Source organism: Notamacropus eugenii, chromosome 2 (genome assembly GCF_028372415.1).
Source record: "Notamacropus eugenii isolate mMacEug1 chromosome 2, mMacEug1.pri_v2, whole genome shotgun sequence".
Lineage (NCBI taxonomy): Eukaryota > Metazoa > Chordata > Mammalia > Diprotodontia > Macropodidae > Notamacropus > Notamacropus eugenii.
The window spans coordinates 277,108,289-277,129,908 of record NC_092873.1 but is presented as its reverse complement, the minus strand read 5'-3'; the positions used below and the strand labels follow the sequence as shown (position 1 = coordinate 277,129,908).

Genomic DNA, 21,620 nt, shown 5'->3' with positions numbered 1-21,620 from the left:
TTAAATAACTTACCCATGGTCACAAAGCTAGTACTGTTCAGAGGCAGGACTTGAACCCAGGTCTTCTTGTCTCTGAGGCTGTCACTTTATTAAGCCACACTGCCTCTCTTAATAAAGCCTACAATAAACATGAACTAACTTGCTAATGATTAACTTAATCTAATCATTATATTTATAAGCTTGGAAACTCTTTAGTAAATCTAATATGTGAAAATACAATAAGCACAGAAGTTATGGAGACATCAGAATGCCAGAGCTTTGAGTATTTATGATGGGGAATACCTCTGGAGATTACCAAGCTTTACATACCAGTAAGTTATTGGAAAAACAAAAGTGGTAGTCAAGGAGACACCATCCCAGATGCTGTCTTCCTTTTCTTGAGTGAGAGAAAGCTAGTGAAAAAAAATATTCCAAGCTCTCTTGCAAACCTTCCCTATAAGACTTCTCCAGAGCATTTCACAATGCCTGGGCTTTGGTCTCCAAAGATTAAGGGATCTAGAATTAGAATATAAATGGTGAAATCTTCCTACCAAAAATCAGTATATATTTTCAACAGCAAATATGCCTTGCTGATTTTGAAGAAATATCAGATGACTGATGGGTTAAGCTGTGAGTCTCTTAAACTTTCGTTGTCTTTATTTTAAAAGTTAGATATCCTACTCATCTCCTCAGCACCAAAGTACAGTGCCTACCACATGGCAGACACAATTAATGATTGAGTGGTTGATTTCTTGATTTAAGGCAGTGTGTCACCATGGAAAAGCTATGGGTTTGTGGCCAGAGGGGACTGGCTTCTGTCACTTTCTACCTATTGGGCTAGCCACTTCCGAGTGGGGAGGAGATTAACTTCCTCATCTTTAAAATGAAGGGGTTAGACGACCTCTAAAGTACACGCCATTTTAAAATCTGTGATTCTATGATCCTTCTTCTAAAGAAAATCTCTACATGTGTTCTTTAAAAAAAATTTAAATTGTTTTTAATCTGTTTTTTGTTGTTTATACTATTATTGCCCCCCCTTCTCCCTACCCACCCACCCATAAAATTCCACTTGGTAACTAAGGAAAATTGTTCAACAAAACGAACAGATATAGTGGTCAGGGATGACAGTGGCAACATTTCATGCCCATTTGGGTTCTTGTTCCTATCTCTATTTACCTTTTCTGGGACATTTTTGAATCATTTTGTTCCCTTTCTCTGGCATCTCCCCTCTCTCCCTTACAAGTAGGTATGCCCATCTGCCTACAAACATGTTTCAAACATGCCTTATCCTAAACAAACAAAAAACCGGACCCTCAACTCCACTACCACTTTATGTCCCTGTTCGGCAGCACTTTTGTCTTTCACTAACAAACTCGAAAATGCAAGTTGGGCCTGATGGCTCAACTTCCTCACAATTCACTATGAATTTTCCCCTCCTTTCTCTAACATTGCACACTGGAAAGAGCATTGAACTTGAATTCCAGCTCTGCCACTTATGAATTGTGTGACCGTGGGCCAGTCATCATCATCATCCTCATCATCACTAGCATTTATATAATGCTTACTATGTACTTTGCTAAGCCCTTTACATGTATTATCGCATTTGATCCTTAAAACAACCCTAGGAAGCAGGTGCTATTATTAAACCTATTATAAAGTTGAGGAAACTGAGGCAAACAGAAATTAAGCAACTTGCTCAGGGTCACACAGCTGGCTAGATTTGAGCCCAGGTTTTCTTGACTCCAGACCCAGGTTTTTATCCACTATACCAGATAGCTGCCACATAACCTTCCTGTGACTCAGTTTCCTCATTAGTAAATGGGGGGTCAGCTTTGAACTAAGGTCCCTTTCAGCTCTAGATCTAGGATCCTATGATGAATGATCTATGAAATTGTTATCACAAGGGCAAACCATTTTGTCAGGGACCTCCTAATCATCAAGTTCTTTTTCTGAGCCCCCACCCTCTTGATCTTGGAATTCTCACCAATTCTAGACTCTTGCCCTTCCTTGCTAACTGTCGTCAACTGTCAAGTCTCATTTTCTCTCTTGACAGCATCACTGAAATATGTCCCTTTCTCTTTCTTGGCACAGTCAGCCTCCTAATGTAGGTCCTCACTACCTTGGGTTAGACTATTTCAATTTTTCAACCTTGTTTAATCTTCCAGTCTCTCTCTCCTTTCTAATCTATCCTTTGCCTTGTGCAAATGCTCCCTCTACAAAATAATTTATTTTGCATTTTTTTCTGTATGTTTTTATTTTACCTCTTTCTCACTCCTTAAAACCATGTGTGTTCTTTAAGAATCTGTGTTAGTGGCCTTCTGTCCCTATTTCTTTATGTACCTTATCTCAATGATTTCATCCCATGACTTAAAGCTTTACTTCTATTTCAATGACCTTTAGATTGACTTCTCCAGTCCTGACCTCTGTCCTTAACTCTAGTTCTACATCATCATTTTCCATGTGGATGTCCTATCACTGTCCTCAACCCAACATGTCTAACACCAAGAACTTTCTCTACTTCCTCCTCACAAACAGTTCCTCTTCTTGACTTCCCTATTTAGATTAAAAGTACCCCTATTTTGCCAGGCATTCAGACTTAAAAATTGAACATCCTCTTTGACTGCTTCCTCTTCATAGTCTCCTGAATCTAATCAGCTCCTAAGTCCCCGTATGTTTCCCTTTTCATTCCCTTCAATCTGGTTCTTACCATTCCCTGCCAACCTCCTCAGTTCAGGTACTAATTGCATCCGACCTGGACTATTACAATAGACTTCACCCTTTGCCCAATTATCAGGGATTCCAGAGGACAGATGGTGAACGAGCTATGTACCTCCTGACTGAGAGGTAACAGCCTCAGGAGGCAGAAGACATTTTTTGGACCATAAGGAAATTTGTTTTGTTGACGATCCATGTTAGTCACAAGGAATTTGCTCTTGTCTTTCTTTTCAGTGAAATGGAAGGTGGCAGGAAGAGAAAATAGATCTCCATCAATAAAAAAAATTAATTTAAAAAATACCTCTTCATAGTTATGACTCAGCACATTCTGACACAAGCTGCCTTTACATCCTTATCTCTCTACTAGTAACCAGAATGGACTACTCATGGTCTCCTGAACATGCCTTGAAAATTTCCCTCCTCTATATACTTATATGTTCTTTCTTTAACTTTCTTCACAGCACGGCTTAAATCATACTTCCTACATGAGGTCTCTGTGGAGTCCTCCCTAGTTGCCATTGCCCCTATCTGAAGTTAATTTGTATTTACTGTGCCTGTATATGTATATGGTTGCATATGTATAAAGGGAGTTGGAAGAATGAACACTGAGGTCCAAATCTTTAGAGCATACAGGTTTAGTGGAGGTTTGATGGGTCTGCTACTGTGAATGCATGATAGTAGGGCCTCTTTCCCTCCTCAGTTAAGAACATGCTCAGATATCCTATTTCTTGTTCGCCTGGTTGGTCATAATAAAAACCCTTTTTAAGGGGGCATACAAAAGGCTCAAATAGATAAAATGTCTCTCTTCTCTGGCAGTGACTTCTGTGAGGGAAGATTCTGTGAGGTCCTCTTTCCTCACTCAACCATCATATGAATGAAGGTACCACTGTTTCTTTTAATTTATATACATACATATATATTATACTTTCCCAATCTTAGGTGAATGAGTATCAGTCATAATGGACTAGGTCACAGCATTGTGAGCTTCAAAAGGGTCAAAAGAGCCCTCAGAAGTCCAGCAGCTAGAGCTGCCAGTAGTCTCAGCAGCTGACACCAGGGTTAGGAGCTAGTCCTGAGAAACGACCTGCTTGCTTGATCCAACCCAGCAGTAAATCCAGCCAACCACTAAAACACCATATCCTACAAGCAAGGGAGCGCAACTATTCTCTATGGCACCATTCAGAAGTTAATTTTTTGGGGGTGGGGGCAAATATTTTATAGCAACCACTTTAAATTTGAGCCCACTCTCTCCAGGGTGTTAACAAGGTGGTAGAGGGGAACGTTCTCCCAGTTTAGGGATTTGTTGGACTTTGATTCTTGCTGTAGCTTCTCAGTAAATATGCCCTTTGTAAAAATTAATTGATGCTAATTGGTTAAGTGATGTTAGGGAGATGTTAACTAGTGATTAATATTAAGAGGTAACATGCCCCTAGAACCTTGAGAGGAGAAGTAATTTGTGAAGCTCTGGGGACCTAATCTTCCAGTATAGTGGGAGTTAGAAGAGTAAATCCCACCACCGATGCACAATGGCTACAAATATTCTCTTCAACCCAATTGATCATAAAATGAAATCTCATTTAGGGCAAAGATTTTTTTAAAAAAATTTATGTCTTTCTATTCCCCTAGCACCTAGCACAGTGCCTGACATTATAGGCTAGTAGGCATTTAAAAAAAATAAGTATTGATTGATCACTTAATCTCCCTAGACCTCAGTTTCATCTTCTATAAAACAGGCAAAGGGAGAATGTTGATCTGATAGCCTCTGACTTCCTTTCCAGAGCTAAATTGACAGTCCAATTATTGATGGATCGCTATTTCTTGTGATATCTTCCCTTCCCTTTCCATGTCAAAATTCTACCCATTCTTCATTGCCTGTTTCAAATCCCACCTCCTCCTCTAATACTTAGTGCCTGTGTAAGTTTGGGACACAATTTCTCTGGTCTTCATTTTCCTCCCCTGCAAAATGAAAGAATAAAAAAAAAACACCCTCTGAAATTCCTACTCAGTTCTAGATCTGTGATCCTTTTCTGAACCTCTAGTTTGAAATGGTCTCTCTTCTACCCTCCCATAGCACTGTGATATTTACCAAGAAATACTCATCACATATAGATGGAATTTACAGTAAGACTTCACCCCTGCTCCAATTGCGGGCTGTCTCCATTTGTGGATTCTCTGCCCTGGCTCCATAGTACACTTAGAGATGCTCACCAGATACTTGTTGAACAACCGTGATGAGAGCACTGGCTCCCACTAGGTTTCTGCCTTAATGAAGTCATTTGAATGCGGCCATATCAGGGCAGGAAGAATGTTCTAGAGGAAGAGCTAATTGGGCTCAGAGCCTGTGAGTGGGTGAGTACTCTTTCACAAGCCTCCTTGACAAAAGGAGTGTTACTCATCGGCACTGGCATCGTCTAAGCCCTAATTATTTCTCGTTAGTCACATGGATTTTCATATGATATCCTGCCTTCTGCAGCCCTGCTGAAGCAGTTTCTCTCACAGTGGGTGCTCCCATGGCTTCCTCTTTTCAGTTCTGCCCTCAATGGGAAAGGGAGAGCAGAACCAGACCAATGGCCCGGTTAGAGCTGCTCCCACCCCAGGGAGTTCTGAGTAAGCCAGCCTGCAGCAAAGCGAGTAAATCTCAAAGTTAGGCAGGCAAGTGCAGCCATTGAGGATACAACGGTGGAGTTGTTTAAAAGAAGCCTTTCCCTGCCAAGTCTGACAGGATTCTGCTGTGCTTCACATTGATGAATGAGTGACCTTTTGCTGGGTTCACGAAGTTAGAATTCGGGAAGTTAAAATTGGCTAAATGGTTTAATCACAGAGGCATTGCCACAGAAGTGAAAACATTGGGGATGGAAAGATGGGAAGAGGAAGACAGAGGAAGACCGTCTGAACTCTAACCTGTGTCCTTAACTTAGAAGAAAAGGAAGCTACTTATTTTTCTACCCAGGATTCAGGAAAATATTCCCCTTGAATGATTGATAGTCTGCTTGGTCCTGTTGCTTTTTATTTCTATCTTGTTAAAATAAATATTGCTGTTAAAAAATATTAGTAACACCCCCAATGAATCAGAGATTTAGAGCCGGAAGGAACACTCAGAGGTCATTTAGTTCAACATTACCATTTTTCAGGTTAGGAAACTGAGGATCAGGGAGGCCTATTGACTTGCCCCAAGTCTCATAGGTAAGTAGGTATCAGAGATGACTCTGGAGCCCAAGTACTCTGACTCCAGAGACAGTTGTTTTTCCAGACATCATAACAAGGACACGACAACTTGTTCTTTTAGGTTGACCACTGAATGTTAGCACAGATTCTTAATTCTGAAAAGCCTATTTTTGCTCTTATAATAATTAGCTGTTTCCCCCACCCCCGACCCCAATCCCACTTTTCCGTCCTACACTTTAAGAACACTAATACATTGGAGCTGGTGCACCCTTTTCTACATAAAACCCCCTTCTTCTCTTCTGTTTAAAGCCCTTCCCAACTGGACCCCTTCCCACCTTTCCAGGCTTTTTATATTTTACTTCCCTACACAAAGTCTTTGATTTAGCTATACTGTCGATTTGCTGTTCTTCATATATATATATATATATATATATATCACCTCATAATCCCATCCTCACCCGCATCTGGTATTACATGCTTTATCCCCACCCAACACATTTGCACTGTCTGTCCCCTATCCCTAGAATGTGTTCCCCCCTCACCTCTGCCTCCTGACTTCCCTAACCTTCAAGACTCAGCTAAACTCTCATGTTTTACAGAAGGACTTTATCACTCCCATCCCTACCCCAAGATTACTTTCCATATATACTGGATGTATCCTGAATGTTCATAATTGCTAGCAAATTGTCTCTAGCATCAGAATTCCATCCTCCTTAAGGGTAGGGACTCTGTTTTTGCCTTTCTTTGTATTTTCAGCACTTAGCAAGATGCCTATCATATATTAAGAATTTAATAAATATCTATTGACTGCTTAAGCCACACTGGTTGAAGAACCAATCAACCTTCTCCTATTTTAAATTATTATTTATTGTTTCTATTGTTGCCACTTCTCACTCTGACTGAAAAGAAGCAAACTAGGTCCCAAAGGATGGGAGATGACCCTCAAGTCCTCCCTGCCCATGTCCCTTGACGTGGATAAATCCTGATCGCAGATATTTCCCCTTAGATTCACGTGTAGATAGATCATGTCTTTGCTGAGTTAACTTCCCAATGACTCTGCCCCCTGAGGGACTTTCCACATCCCCTGTACCAATTCCTGTCTTTTGACATTATTTTTATTAATATTTAAAAGTTAATGTGGATTCCGTTCAGTGATCTCACCCTTTGTTTTCCTCATTCATCTGAATTTTATGATTAGTTTTAAGAAGGTTATCCCCTTCTTGCCTGTGTGTATTTGCATAAACTGCACCCCTCTGCTGTTCCTGAAATGCCCTCTCTTCTTATTTTTGTATCTCAGAATCTTTATTTTCTTCAAGGCTTTCCTCAAGTACCTCTTCTTCTGTGAATCCTTCCTTCTTCTTCTCTCTTCCCATCCCAATTGCTAAGATTCTCTCCCTTCTGACTTTGTCATCCACCGCCTATGCAACCTTAGGCAAGTCATTTCACTTCCCTGTAACTCAATCTCCTCATCTCTAAAATGGTGGGATTCAATTAGATGGCCACTAAGGTCCTCCAGCTCTAAAGTTATGATCCCCTGATCACCAATTAATCTATATTTCTTTATCTGTGTAAAATGTAATCTCCCTACAGTCATGGGATTTTTTTGTCCCTGTATTCCCAATGCCCAGCATAGAACCTTGCACATACTAGGTATTTAATAAATGTTTGTTGAAATTAACTGAACTGAGTTTTAAATGGTTTGAAAGGTAGTTTGATTAAAATTTATGAAACAAAAAAATACAGATAGCCCAGCATAAAAGATATTTGAAATTATTCCACCAGAACAACAATTCTGTAATTATATCTAAAATCACACCGAGGAATAACTATTCCCATCTTGAAAGGTCTATCTAGAGTTGGGACTTCACAAAGGTACTTTTAGGGGTCCATTTAATTGTGATTTTTTTACAAGATCTAAAATTTCATGGGTATAGTAGAGTCCTAATGAGGAATGCTGCCCCCCCCCCACATTACCAATGTACAAAAAAACTATTTTTGCAAGTTTTAGTCTTAAAGAGTTTCCTCCAGCATTGAAAGACTGAGCAACTTACCCTGGTCACATGGCCAACATGTGTCAGAGGTGGGGCTTGGACCCCAGTCTTTCTGACTTCAAAGTCAATTATCTATCCACTCCTTGCCATGCTGCCTTTGGTTATCAGAAATCTATTCTATTCTGGGGATGACTGGGAAATGAGAGCAATTTTATCCTTCTACTATCATAATTACAGCAAAAAAAATTAAAATAAACAGATACTAAAGCTAATACTTCTAATTCATCCTCTCAATGTTATCTTTAACATTGAAGCAGCACGATACTGTAGATAGAGATCTAGCTTTGGAGTCAGGAAGACCCAAGTTTAAGTCCTACATCAGACACATACTGGCTATGCAAACCTTGGGCAGTTTCCTAAATGCTGAGGGAAGCTACCTAAGACAGTAAGTTTGTGGGCAGCTTCCAGATGTGCACTGATAGAAAATGTTTTCTCCCTGGGAGTCCCCTATACCTATAAAATTGCAGTTCTCAAGTCCTCTTCCACTTCCTGGCCTCTCCCCAAAAGTTATCATAAAATTATCCCTTTTAGAGCATCTTGCAATTCCTATATAGTAACTGTGCAACTGCGCAATCCCCTGGGCCAACCAGCTCCCTGTCATCAAAGTCAAAGAAGTCCTACTCCCCATCTCCTACTCACATTGATATCTACTAATTTTCCCATTGTTAGAAGTTCTTGGCATCGGTGTGATCTTTGCCATTAAACTCCCCCTTTCCACTGCCTACTCTACTCCACCCCAACTCAATGACTCCTGTTGGGAAAAACCAGAGTGATCCTTTCTGGTGATAGTTGGGAAATGAGACTTGTCCTTCTTTATCTCTGATAGTTGAACCAAAAGCAAAGTCATGCACATTTCTGAGCTCTCCCCAATCAGTATTTCAGTATTATCTACACAGTCATCATCTTACTGATTTGGAAACTAAACCATGAAATGAAAAAATAACTTTCCCACTGTAAAAAAAAATTGGGGCATAGTCCAGTTGGATTTCTAGTTAGCTACTCAACCAGTTAGAAAAGTCCTTCCCCTCATCCTTCTTGGTTCTCTATTTCCACCCCCATCAAGTTGGGATCACACACCCCAGTCTGGTTCATGGATATTCTTTGGGTCCAGAACTGTGATATCACTGGCGTAAGGAACTTGCTGTGAAGAAACCTCTATAAATTCTGATTAACAAATGGCTCTTGAAGAGTTTTCTATTCTCTTTTCCTCTTTCTTCCTACTACAATCCCATTTCCCCTTGATAATTTGATTTATATAAAGGAAACATGAGTTATATTTGATTTGTATGAAGGCTATATAACTGGAAGGCACTGAAAAAATTATAGGATTGTAAAATTGGAGCTGGAAGCAACTTTAGTAGTCATCTAAACCAAATGCTTTATTTTTACAAATGAAGAAACTGGGGGCAAGAGATAAAATGACTTTCCCAAGGTCACTAAGATAATAAGGGGCAGGAACCCAGGTCCTCTGACTCTGGAGTCATCATTTTTCCCCTAGAGTAGCACACTGCCCAAGGTCATATGGCCGTTGTTTCAGAAGCAGAATTTCACTCAATTCTTTCTTACTCTAAGGCCAGCTCTCTCTCTCTCTCTCTCTCTCTCTCTCTCTCTCTCTCTCTCTCTCTCTCTCTCTCTCTCTCTCTCTCTCTCCCTCCTATGTATGTTATGATACATGAATTGGGAGGAAGTACAGCCCTTTTAGTAGTCAGAATGCTGATCTTGCAATTAGGAAAAACTGGATTCAACTCTCACCTTTGATACTTACAAGCTGTATGACCATGAGGAAGCCACTTAATTTCCATGAGTTTCAGTTTCCCCATGTGTAAAATGAGGAGCTTAGACTATATAACGTTGAGGTCGCTTCTAGCTCAAAATCTATGACTCTATAATCTAATACAAATGCATGAATATTCCGTGTTTGATAAATTTCCTTCTCCAACACTATGATTTACATAGTCAGGTGTTAAAATAGCCCATAGGACTACCAGTCTGTGTCTATAACAAGTTTGCCACTGTATGCCAAATCAGCGTGCAGATCAAACTGGGTACGGGTCCACTGACAGAATGTATCTCTGTTGTCCAAAGACCAGTCTTGCTAAGTTCAGAGAATTATCATTAAATTGGTCACAGCATGATGAATTCTTTTTTGCCTATAATTCTCCAAGGCCAGATAAAAACAGGTATAGAAGGTTTGTGATCTGCACTACTGGAGAGAAATCACAGATCCTTCAGATGTTGGAGTAAGTATGCATACTCATGTTTTGACTGAAAAAAATTTACTGTCTATGGAAGGAAGATATACTATTTTTGATGAAGGGGTGATTATTGGATTAATGACTTTCAGAGTCAGAAAGTAGATTACTTTGGATCTGAAAGACTTCATACTACAAGATGGACAATTGATTTATGTCCAGTGGTGTCCATCTCTAGGGTAGGGAGGAAGAAAAAAATAAATTTACATGATAATTCTGTGTATATTAAAAAGGAATAGAAAGTTGTACATAAGGAGATCTAAAGTTTCATAATCATATTACGGAAATGTTTGTTTGATTCCACAAATTAAAAATAAAACAAAATCTTTAAAAAGATGGACAACAGATTGTCTCCTGGTCTAAAGGATAAGACTCATTTATGAATATTATTCTGTGTGCTTTTGTGGCTATGTTGGAACAGTTGAGAGGCTGATTTCAAACAAACAGCTGCTTTGTACTACATCGTGTTGCTGGAGAGCCTACAGATGATTTTATCTAAATTTAAACTGAAAACCCCAAAACAACTTATTGATATACTAGGGAAATTAGAGCTTTACGGTGACTGAAGTTATAGCAACACTCACCACTCTTTTTGACTAAATGGATAACAAGAGATGCCAACAGGTAGGATTTGTCCACTTTCCAGTTAATAAACAAACTTTGCATTCATGGCAAGTTTCTTGACACACATGCATTGTGGAAAGAATGTTGAATCTGGAGTCAGGGGATTAATTAGAACTCTTGTTTTGACAATCCTCTTTTTCTGTTCCACTATGTACAGAGAAATGATCATTTTATTTGGTGTTTGTCAGGAATAAAAATAACATATTAAACAGAAAAAATAACAATAATCTTCTAAAAAGATTCCTTTTGTTATTTGCTATATGCAACCTTTTGGGACCTCATTTTCCTCATCTGTAACACAGAGGTGTTGGATAAGATGATTTCTAAAGACCCTTGTAGCTCAATGCACATGAAATGAGTTGAAGGTTACTGGTTTATTTGATCAGTTCAATAATGGTTGATGTGTATGTGGGAATTTAAGGTTTACCCAGGCTTTTATATAAAGCATCTTATATAACCATCACAACAACCCTGAGTTAGTTACTACAAGTTCTATTATGCCCACTTTGCAGCTGAATAAACTGAGACTCAGGGAAGTTGGATTTTGCATGGCTTCTCATGACATATCACAAATAAACTTGTGTGAGAAACAATTGTTACTTGACTTCCTGCTCTAATGGTGTGACCTCAGTGGCCATTTCCATTGACTTTTCCATCTCTTTAAAATATTTTCCATTTCAATAGTTTATGATGCTTAAAAAAGAAAATGCGCTAAATGATATTCTGAGTGGATGAGATTATAGTTTTCAAGTCCAGGATAAATGAAAGGACTGTCTACCTTCAAAACAACACAGGAGTAAGAGGTCTTTAAATGAAGTCATTTTTGAATAAAAATGTAATAGAGAAAGTTGGCATGCTATGAATAGTCATTCATCACGTTAAGGAAGGCACTCTCTCAAGAATATGTAAACGAAATGAAGAGCTTTCCCTTAAGATTATAACAAAACATTGCACCTCATTGCATTCTCTCATTTTCCTCATTTTATTTTTTAGTGGCTCTTCAAGGTACCAGAAAGCATTTGGCATTAATAAATATAAGATGTCTTTATGAAATTGCTATCTTCCATGACCCAAAAGAAATCCTTTCCAAAATGGGCTTAGTTAATGCTATTCAATAGTGTAGCGATCTGGAGGAATGCAAAGAAGTGCTTGTGTAACCCAGGATCCAGGACCTAGACACTATGGGTCTAAATAGACTTAGTCCAGTCTTGGAGCCTGTCCCAAAAGATCACTCTCACTTTGGCTCAGATTGCCCCGAATATGAATTACCATTGAGAAAATATAGTCCAAATATACTCAAGTCTAGATCTGAAAAGAGAGGCAAGATGATGTAGTAAAAATAGTATCCAATATGGAGTCAAGACCCTGGGTTCAAATCACACTTCTGATATTTACAGCTTATGAAATCTTGAACCAGTCTCTTAACCTCCATGTCTTATTCTCCTGTAAAATGAAGAATTGAACTAGGTTGCATCTAAAGTCCCTTCCAACTCTAAATGTAGAGAAAAGGGCAGTTTACTAACTGAGTGGAGATGGAGCTGATGGTCAGAGTACAAGATAGCATGATTTGGAGATGGCCAGGAGTATGTCGAAGAAATAATAATAACTTGCTCATTATGTAGAATTGTAAGCTATGTAAAGTCTTTTATGCACATTAGCTCATTTGGAAAACAAAAGGCATTTTCTCCTTAAAGCACTATTTTAGTACAAGCTATGCTCATTACCTAGTTTCTCTTGTAACCACTGGACTTTCTCTCTGGGCTTCAAGTTAGCTCAAGATGGAGTTGGAGTTTTCTCCTGTGCTAAATTAATGAATAAGGCATAAGAATCAAACTTATTACCCTGAGTTTATTAAACTATAAATTTCTCCTTGTCAGTTCCTTAGGCACCTTAGTTGATTAAGGTACCATTTGGCGGGGGAGGCGGGGGGGTAGCTAGGTGACACAGATAGAATCCTGGGCTAAGAGTCAGGAAAATTCATCTTCCTGAATTCAGATCTGACCTCATAAGCTCACCAGCTGTGTGACACCGGGCAAGTCATTTAACCTGGTTTGGCTCAGTTTCCTCTTCTGTAAAAAGAACTAGAAAAGAAAATGGCAAACCACTTTAGTATCTTTGCCAAGGTGCCCCAAAGAGTCTAACATGACTGAAACAAATGAATAACCATAAAAAGTTATCATTGAACGAACAAGCATCACATATCACTGAAGTAATATCTCCATGAGATAACCCACAAGACTAAATAGGAGGAAAATTTTATGAAGGAAAAAACTTAGGATCCAGAAAGATAGAGGAGGGAAGTTGCTAGATAAAGCTATTAACTAGAAATCCAGTTGTGTAATCCTACTTCTGTCAATTAACTCCCCAAAGCTGTACAAATCACTTGACCTTCAGTTTCTGTTTCCTCCTCTGTAAAGTCAGGATGGCAGTGGCTAACCAAGAAAGCAGGCCTGTGTCTACAGAAAGTGAACTGCTGTGTAGTATGGGAAAACTCTTAATTGCTGTTAATAAACTGGAATGTTTATGTTGGTAAAATGTAAGTTAAAGACAGGGACCATATCTAAAATAAAGATTTCCCAGAGCCTGCTTTAAGATGGAGGAGTTGAACTAAATAATCTTTAAGATCTTTTCCATTTCTAAATCCTATGAACTTAAAGTGTTCTGCATTGATCGACAAATATTAGCAACAAACACAAGAACAAGTGAGGTGGAAGATTGCAACAATGCTGCCCAGTGAGTCAGTGAACAGACTGGAAAATCTGGCACATACATGTCAGTTGCAATGTTTGTACAACTAAGCTCTCTTAGTTTCAATTCCCCATATCTTGACTTCATGAACTCAATAAAAAGCACCTTATTAAATGTTAACTGACCAACCCAAAGGAGTGATTGCTTCTTTCATCTGGGCCAGTTGGCCCAGTGGATTAAGGAAAGGCAAGGTCATGGGATTCAATCCCCACCAAGGGCCAACTGGCTTTACAGAAACAAAATGTCTGTTCTCTAATCATAGACATACACTGCCCCCTGAAGCCTGGCCAGATGTGGAAGATGAAAAGCGCCAGATGAATAAGCACCGAGAACTCAACAAGATTGCCAAGGTCAGAGACAAAACTGGTCAAATGTAGGGGACCTCAGGGTGATTCTCAGTAGCTACTACTCTTATCTCTCACAGGATGAGAGCAGAGGGATATTCACTAGTGAAATTTGGTCTACTTTATCATCATTGACGTCTAGCCAGAATCCATTCCATTGTAGATGCTGAGACAGACTTAGGAACCACAAGGAAAACAACAGGAAGAACCAAGAAATAAAGGTTTGAATTATTTGTGAAGTCATCCCTTGGTTATGTTACTCTGTGGAAAAAGGAGGATATAACATAGTGAAGGATCCTAGTCAATTATTAGCCAGAGTGGAAGTGAGAATTAGGGAAGCAACCAATGCAATAAGATAGGGAAAATATTTTGTAAACTTCAGGTGGTATTGTTCATATGGTTTCCAAAGTAATTTTCCTAAAGTGAGGACTTGACCATGTCCACCTCCTACTCAATAACCTCTTGGGGCTCCCAATTATTGTACTTCTGGGACCCAATAGGAAGTCCTCTGGCTTTTAGAGATCTTGATCTGACCCTTTCTAACTTCCCTGTCTTTATTGCCCTCCTGTACTGTGTAATGCAACTGGATTGGTCTAATGGATATTCTTCGTGTCCGACACTCCCTTTTCTGCTTCCATGCCTTTGAGTCGGCTATTCTCCCTGCCTGGAACACTCTCCTTCCTCACCTTCACCTCATAAAATATCTGACTTTCTTCAGGACTCAGCTCAAATACTCCTTTTTGCAGGGGTTCTTTCACAGTTCCTTCAGCTGCTATTTCCTTCCTCTCTAAAGTTCCTTTCTATCTATTCTGTATGTATCTTACATGTATGCTTTTGTGTACAATATGTTTCTCCCATTAGAATATAAGCTTCTTGAGGATAAAGACTATTTTTGCTTTCCTTTTCATCCTCAGCATTTATTATAGTGTAGTATTTAAAATGTTTGTTGATTGATTTATAGCTGGTATTTCATCTCTGGCTGAAGACAAGGGGGAAATGTTCGATCTCTGTAGTCTGTCAAAGTGTTGGCTTAGTTTATCCAATAATGGGAAAGTAGAAGTGGAACCAACTGTAAATGCAGGTTCAAGACTAGAGAGAAAATTAATGTACAGGAAGCAGTCATGGGGTAAGGCTATGGAGGGATTTGTCGACCCAAAACTCAAGGCATGAGGCAATAGGAAACAGGTGGAAGAGGAGATTTTTCTATCAAGGGCTGAGCTAGACAAAAATCTGGGTTTGCTGAAGAAGAGCAGCCAAAATATAGATAGGGTGAGGCAAGACGGCATATAACCTCTGAAGGAACCAAGCCATAGAGCACTCCAAAGATCCGTAACTAGTGTGGGGCCAACATCACAAATTGTACCTCAGGACCAAAAGCATGAAATATATTCTCTAAACAGCATTTGAAGACAAATCCAACAGAAAGTAGAGGGAAGAGATTTTAGGAAGTAGGATGGAGAGAGAGTCGGGGATCCAATAAGGTGGGGGAGAAAAAAATAAGCTATTTGTAGCTTCCTGTTTTAACTAATTGTTCTTCTAACTAGGTCCTAAATTTGGCTATTTCTTTCTAGTGAAGCAGCATGAATACTGTATGTGCCTTTTAAATTCTGACATTGAAGGACAAATCTCCAGTCAAAGCATATTAATTTGGCTCTGGACTTCCAAAGAGGATAAAGGAAGTACCAAAAACCTAAAACCCATGGAGAGATAGCTATAGGACCAAGGTATAAAAGAATTACTGTTGTTATATAGTCATTTTTCAGTAGTGTCTGACTCTTTGTGACCTTATTTGGAGTTTTCTTGACAAAACTACTGGAGGAGTTTGCCATTTCCTTCTTCAGCTCATTTTACAGATGAGGAAACTGAGGCAGACAAGGTTAAGTGACTTGTCCAGGGTCATACAGATAGTAAGTGTCTGAAGACAGATTTTAATTCAGGAAGATGAGTCTTCCTGACTTTAGACTGGCACTCTATCCAATGAGTCTGGCAGTAAGGGAGAGATTTTACTCTCTATAATAAGGGATTCAGGGAGGCAGATCAAGATGACTAGGAGAAGAGCTACATGAAAGAAGTCCCTGCCAAGGACCCAGACTCTCATATTGTATAACAAGGGTCAAAGAAGCATACCAGAAGGCTGCTCTAATAAAGCAGTTGCGTAGCAATAGAAATAAAATCAAGTTAATAATATCAAGGTCTAAATCAAGCATAATTTTAGACAGGTGAGCCTTGAGAAGAAGAGGCCATGTATCCTCTAGGATTAAACAGTAAAAACCTCTCCAAATTGTGAGTTCAACTTTTTCAACATTTTATTGCTCAGTGCCCTTCATCCTTCACCCCCACTACCATATATTCCCATCATACTTCTAAGTAAATATCCTATAACTCACCAAAGAGGGTAGTATACTACCACTGGTAAGCAAAGGGGTTTTTTTTATTTGTTTTTTTCCTTCTAGGGAATCTGGAAAGTAAGTGACCCCAAAAAGCAAGGAGCAGTAGTAGAAACTTGAAACCTGAAGGGAGCACTAAGAAAAATAGATCTGGGGCCTGTGAGTGAGAAAATTAACAGGAAAGATGATGGCGGGGGTGGGGACTATTACACCATATGTGGGATGAGATGTGACTCACCAAAAAAAAAAAAAAAATAGCTTCAAATTCCTTCGTACTCTGTGCCCTGACCAACTCAAGCACAGACTACTCCCCTCCCCCCCAAATCCTCAAATTGTTAGTGTTTATGTTTGTTTACAGATTTACCTGAATTAAACATGGCTACTTCTCTGGTGTTCTAATCTTTAGAAATCAAGTTCTCCATTTTTTAGAGCATCAAGATACCAGATCAAACATGTGGCCCTGTGATTCTCCAAAAGAATTACAAGACAAGCAACTCCCTCCGGGGTCATTTTATTAGCCCTAGCTTGACATGGGTTTGGCCTAAGTCACAGTCATTCAATCTATATTTATGAAGCTGTTTGTTTGTTTTCACATTTTTAGGTTTAAAATGAACTGCTGGAAGTGTCCTCCGAAATGTGGGGGCACTGCAGCCTCCTCCTGAGTGCAACACTCCCATCATGATGGACCCACAGGACAAGAGACAAAGTCAAACCTAAGGTTGAAACATTTAACAGGCTCCAGATGAAAATTTGGTGACTGTCCAATAGACCTCCTAGTGACTTGGAAAGGAAATGTATTAGTGGAAGAGGAAAACAGCAATGAGAATCTATGTCCCTTAGCTAGTTTTAAAGGCAAAGAGTACTGAACAGTCAGAAGTTTCAGTGTGAATCTCATGTAGTCATTTACTAGTGGTGTGATCTTGAGCAAATTGCTTAACCATTCTGTGCCTCCGTTTGTCCACCTGTAAAATGGGAATGGTGATATATCCCCTCATTTCTTCACAGGGTTGTCCTGAGGATAGAAAGAGATAATGTATGCTGGGGCATTCAAAGCCTGGGAGATATGTTGTCAGTCATATTTGTATATAAAAGACAGAAATATGCATCAGATGGGCTTTAATGTTTTTTCAGATTTATTTACACACCAGTCCCAAGAGGATCCTGGAAGGGAAAGAGAGCTTGTAAGTCCAGTTTTTATATAACTTTCTTTGGCTGAGCCCTGAAAGAGGTTTCGGAAGTACAAGATTCCCATAAATAGTTAAATATTAAAACTCTATTAGGCAACTTTTCAGGATCATGGGCTTGGATTCAGCACCAGGCACAAAAAAACCCCCATAAAACAGACTCAGTGGTGGGATAGAGGAGTGGGGAGGGAGGGGAAGATGGAGGAGAAGGGAAGACAAGGGAGGAAGCACTCTGCCTGGCTTTCGTTCAGCTCTCCTTTAGCTGGCTGTGATAGCTCATATCCTCAGCTATGAGAAAATAACTGTTAGACTACTTTGATCAGGGAGAAACTTTCTAAGTGTACCCTAAAAAACAGTAGCTGAAATAGCAACAAGGCATCCCTCAAGAGATGAGACCTAGAAGCTATGTGTGATTTCTGGGCATATCTAGCCTTCCCACTGATCAGGGTTTGTATTTATGGGAGAGTAGGGCCTAGTTTTACGGCAGAAATATTCTATTGTTGATTTCCTTGCTGTGTTATGCCATTAAATGTCTTTGCTTCAAACTAATTTTGTACTTAGGTTGTCTAGATGTCCTGAAGCACCTTGGCGGTGCAGTGGATATAGCCCTGGAATTGAAGCCAGGAAGACAAGTTCACATCCAACTTCAGACACGATCCTGGGCAAATCGCTCAACCTCTGTTTGACTCAGTATCTTCAACTGTAAAATGGATACTAATAGTACCCACCTCCCAGGGTTGTTGTGAGGATCAAATGAGATATTTGTAAAGCCCTTAGCACAGTTCTTGGCATGTAGTAAGTGCTATATAAATGTCTATTCCCTCCCCTCAAAGCACCTGTATTCTTTTTTGCTCATGCCTCTATTTCCCTGTGTCAGAGTGTAGGTGTCCCTCATGTCTTACCTGACTTTATCTTTAAAAATTAAATAGTACCTAAGAACACTATTAAATCTGAGATGCTCTTTTTTTCTATATTATCTGGGATCTTTGAGCAACTCTTTGGATAAAAAAATCATCACCAAAGAACAAAGCTAGAGGAGACCTTGGTATGGTCCTTTTCTCCATCCCATCAAGAAGGACCATTTCCAAGTCATGCTAGGCAAATGAGAATCTATACTGACTGTGAAGATTCATAAGGGGGGAGAAGACTCCAAAGCATTTCTTCAATGACCTAGAAGTTTTGTGGGACTGTTTGAGTCTTGACCCTTGTGATTTCCAGAACTCGCATTGTGGAAACTCCTATTACCAGTGCTGATCAGCAGCTGTTCTGCAGTTGGTTGCCTTAGACTGTTGCCTGGGGTTCAGAGAGGTCAAATGTCTCGCTTGGTGGCATACAGTCAGTATCCACTCTATCATGTTGCCTTTGCAGTTTTTCTAATATAAGCTACTAATCACATCCTTTCCTCTGCGCTCTGCAATTCTAATTTCTCTAAAACTAATTAAAAATCAAACAACTCAAAGAATACCATCCCTTGGGACTATTCACATCAAGTTTGCTTATATCTGTGTTTATTGTATTATCTGGTCACGCCACTCGAGAAACTCCAGGAGTTTCCCATTGACTTTAGGATAAAATGTAAACTCCCATTTTTAGCGTTTAAAGCTCTTTCCAACCTCTGTCCCATCTATCTTTCTAACCTTATTGTACATTATTACTCCCTGTCCAGCACTCTGTGATTCTGACAAACTTTCTTCCTCTGCAGTCATTACATAGGACTCGCCATCTTTTGTTTCCTCATCGTTTTCACTGACCATTTCCTATGCCTAAACTGCACTCATACCTCACCTCCAAATCATAGAAACCCCCTCCTTCTTCAGCTTGCAGCTCGGGTACCACATTCTATGTGAAGTCTCTCCTGATCCCCTCAATTGCTAGTGCCCTCCCCCCAAAACCCCCTTGAATTTAGATGTTGTAGTTCAGTCATTGTGACCCCAAGGACCACACTATGTTAATACTGCCCATCTGCTCTTGGCAAAAATGCTGGAGAGGTTTGCCATTTCCTTTTCCAGGGGATTAAAGCAAACAGAGGTTAAATGACTTTCCAAGGGTCATAAGGCCATTAATTATCTAAAGTCAGATTTGAACTCAAGTCTTCTGACCCCAGGCCCAATGCCTGAGCCACCTAGCTGCTTTGAATTTAGCTACTTTGTATTTAATGGCATTTATTCTTTTTATTTTATACATCCACACATATATATGTGTGGATGTATATGTATGCATGTACCTACATACATATATCTACATTATACATATATACATATATGTATATATGCATATGTAAATATATGGAGGCAGCAGTAGCATAGCAGATAAGATGCACTGAGTACAGTCCCGAAATACTAAGTTCAAATCCAGTCTCAGACAATTACTATTTGACCCTAAGGAAGTTACTTAATCTCAGTTTTCTCAATAAAATGGGGATATACTTAGATGTGTACTTGTTGTCTCTCCTATTATAATGTTAGCTTCCTTGAGGAAAGGGGTTGTTACATTCTTTGTATTTGTACCCCAAGGTATAAGAGTGCTAAAAATATGACAAAATACTTGTTGATGGGTAGATTGATAGATGTACCTAGGATCCTTGAATAGTGGTCATATTTGAAGATGAAAGAAATTTAAAATGCATGTAAGAATCGGTCAAACTTTTCTTTTCCATGTTATACTATTTCCATATCGCACTTTTCTTTTCCATATTATACATATCATTATGTATAAATAGTGAGCCTTTAATTTAATACGTAGTAAGGAAAAATTCTGGGGCAGGTAGGTGGCACAGTGGCTAAAGTGCCAGGCCTGGAATCTGGAAGACCTGAGTTCAAATTTGGCTTCACTTTCTAGATGTGTCACTACAAGCAAGTCACTTTATCCTATTTCCTTCAGTTTCCTCATCTGTAAAACAATCTGGAGAAGGAAATGGCAAATCAGTCCCGTGTCCTTGCCAAGAAAACCCCAAATGTGGTCATGAAAGTTGGACGCAACTGAAAAATACTTGAACAACAGGAAAAATTAAATGAGTAATTAAAATCTCACACCTACCTATCATTCATATCATTAATTAAGTCCTTGGGAAGGTGTCTATCAACAAGTTTCCTACAGCTGGCAGAAGGGAACAGCATGACTGGGCTATGTCATATGATTATTTGGAGCTCAGTTGAAACTGCTCCTTAGTGAAATTTCACCTTGGTCCTTTTCAGTTCCCTTGTTTCTGTGGGAGTCTAGGTCAATCTATTCACGTTGTGTGGAAATGAATTATTTCAGAAGACTGCTGGATAATGAATTAGCAAACAGAATTTTGGCTCAATATTCATTTGGCACCAGTAAAAGGAAGGGCGTATTAGATACCTATTTATCGACTAATGCTTCTGAATTTCCAAAACAGGAATAAAATCATAGAATTTTAGTAACAACTTTCAGGGCATAATAAATTGATTCAGTAATTCTTTATTCATTGCAATCCAGAGAATCACAGGATTTCCTTAAAATCTTAAGAGACCTTAGCAGCCACTTAGTCCAAACTACTCCCCAAAAATTGGCAACTAGGTGGTGCAGTGGATAGAGCACTGGCCCTGGAGTTAAGAAAATGTGAACTCAACTCCAGCCTCAGCCACTTACTAACTGTGTGACCCCAGTCAAGTCATTTAAGTCTGTTTGCTTCAGTTTTTTCATCTGTAAAATGAGAAGGAAAGGACAAATCACTTCAGTATCTTTGCCAAGAAAAACCCAAATGGGGTCACTAAGAGCTGGACACAACTGAAAAGCAACTGAACAATAGACTTTGTAGATCAGAATGATGTCTTATACATGCTCTTAGTAGATCAATTGATCCCCCCAAAATAATCCCTTCTATGATGTCCCTAGCAAGTCGTCATCTTGCTTTTCCCCAGTGACCTCTACAGAGGAGAAACCAGTTACTTCCTATTTTCATTCATTTTTCTCATTAATTTCTGTTGTTTCTACCCACAAAAGAAATACAACTATGTGGAGTAGCACATAGAGTGACTGACTTAGAGTCAGGAAGATCTGAGTTCAAATTCTGCCTCTGATACTTACTAGCTATGCAACCCTGCGCAAATCACCTACCCTCTCAACCTCAGTTTCCTCATCTGTAAAATGAAGATAATTGTGGCACCTATCTCATGAGGTTGTAGTAAGGATCAAAAGGAGATAATAT

The 21,620-nt window shown here is 39.3% G+C and overlaps 1 long non-coding RNA gene across 5 annotated transcripts; it reads left to right on the top strand.

Moving 5' to 3' along the window:
* The first annotated feature begins 1,817 nt into the window (after positions 1-1,817).
* On the top strand, positions 1,818-18,415 carry LOC140527304 (uncharacterized). Of its 5 annotated transcripts, none has more exons than XR_011974758.1 (8): positions 1,825-2,083; positions 10,076-10,150; positions 13,797-13,884; positions 14,042-14,099; positions 16,332-16,424; positions 16,867-16,983; positions 17,397-17,446; positions 18,011-18,415. It is a non-coding gene; the product is annotated as an uncharacterized lncRNA (long non-coding RNA). The 5 variants fall into 5 exon arrangements; XR_011974755.1 differs by having other exon boundaries at positions 17,271-17,446; XR_011974756.1 differs by lacking the exon at positions 10,076-10,150 and adding an exon at positions 3,511-3,574 and having other exon boundaries at positions 1,818-2,083; positions 16,867-17,446.
* The last annotated feature ends 3,205 nt before the right edge of the window (positions 18,416-21,620 follow it).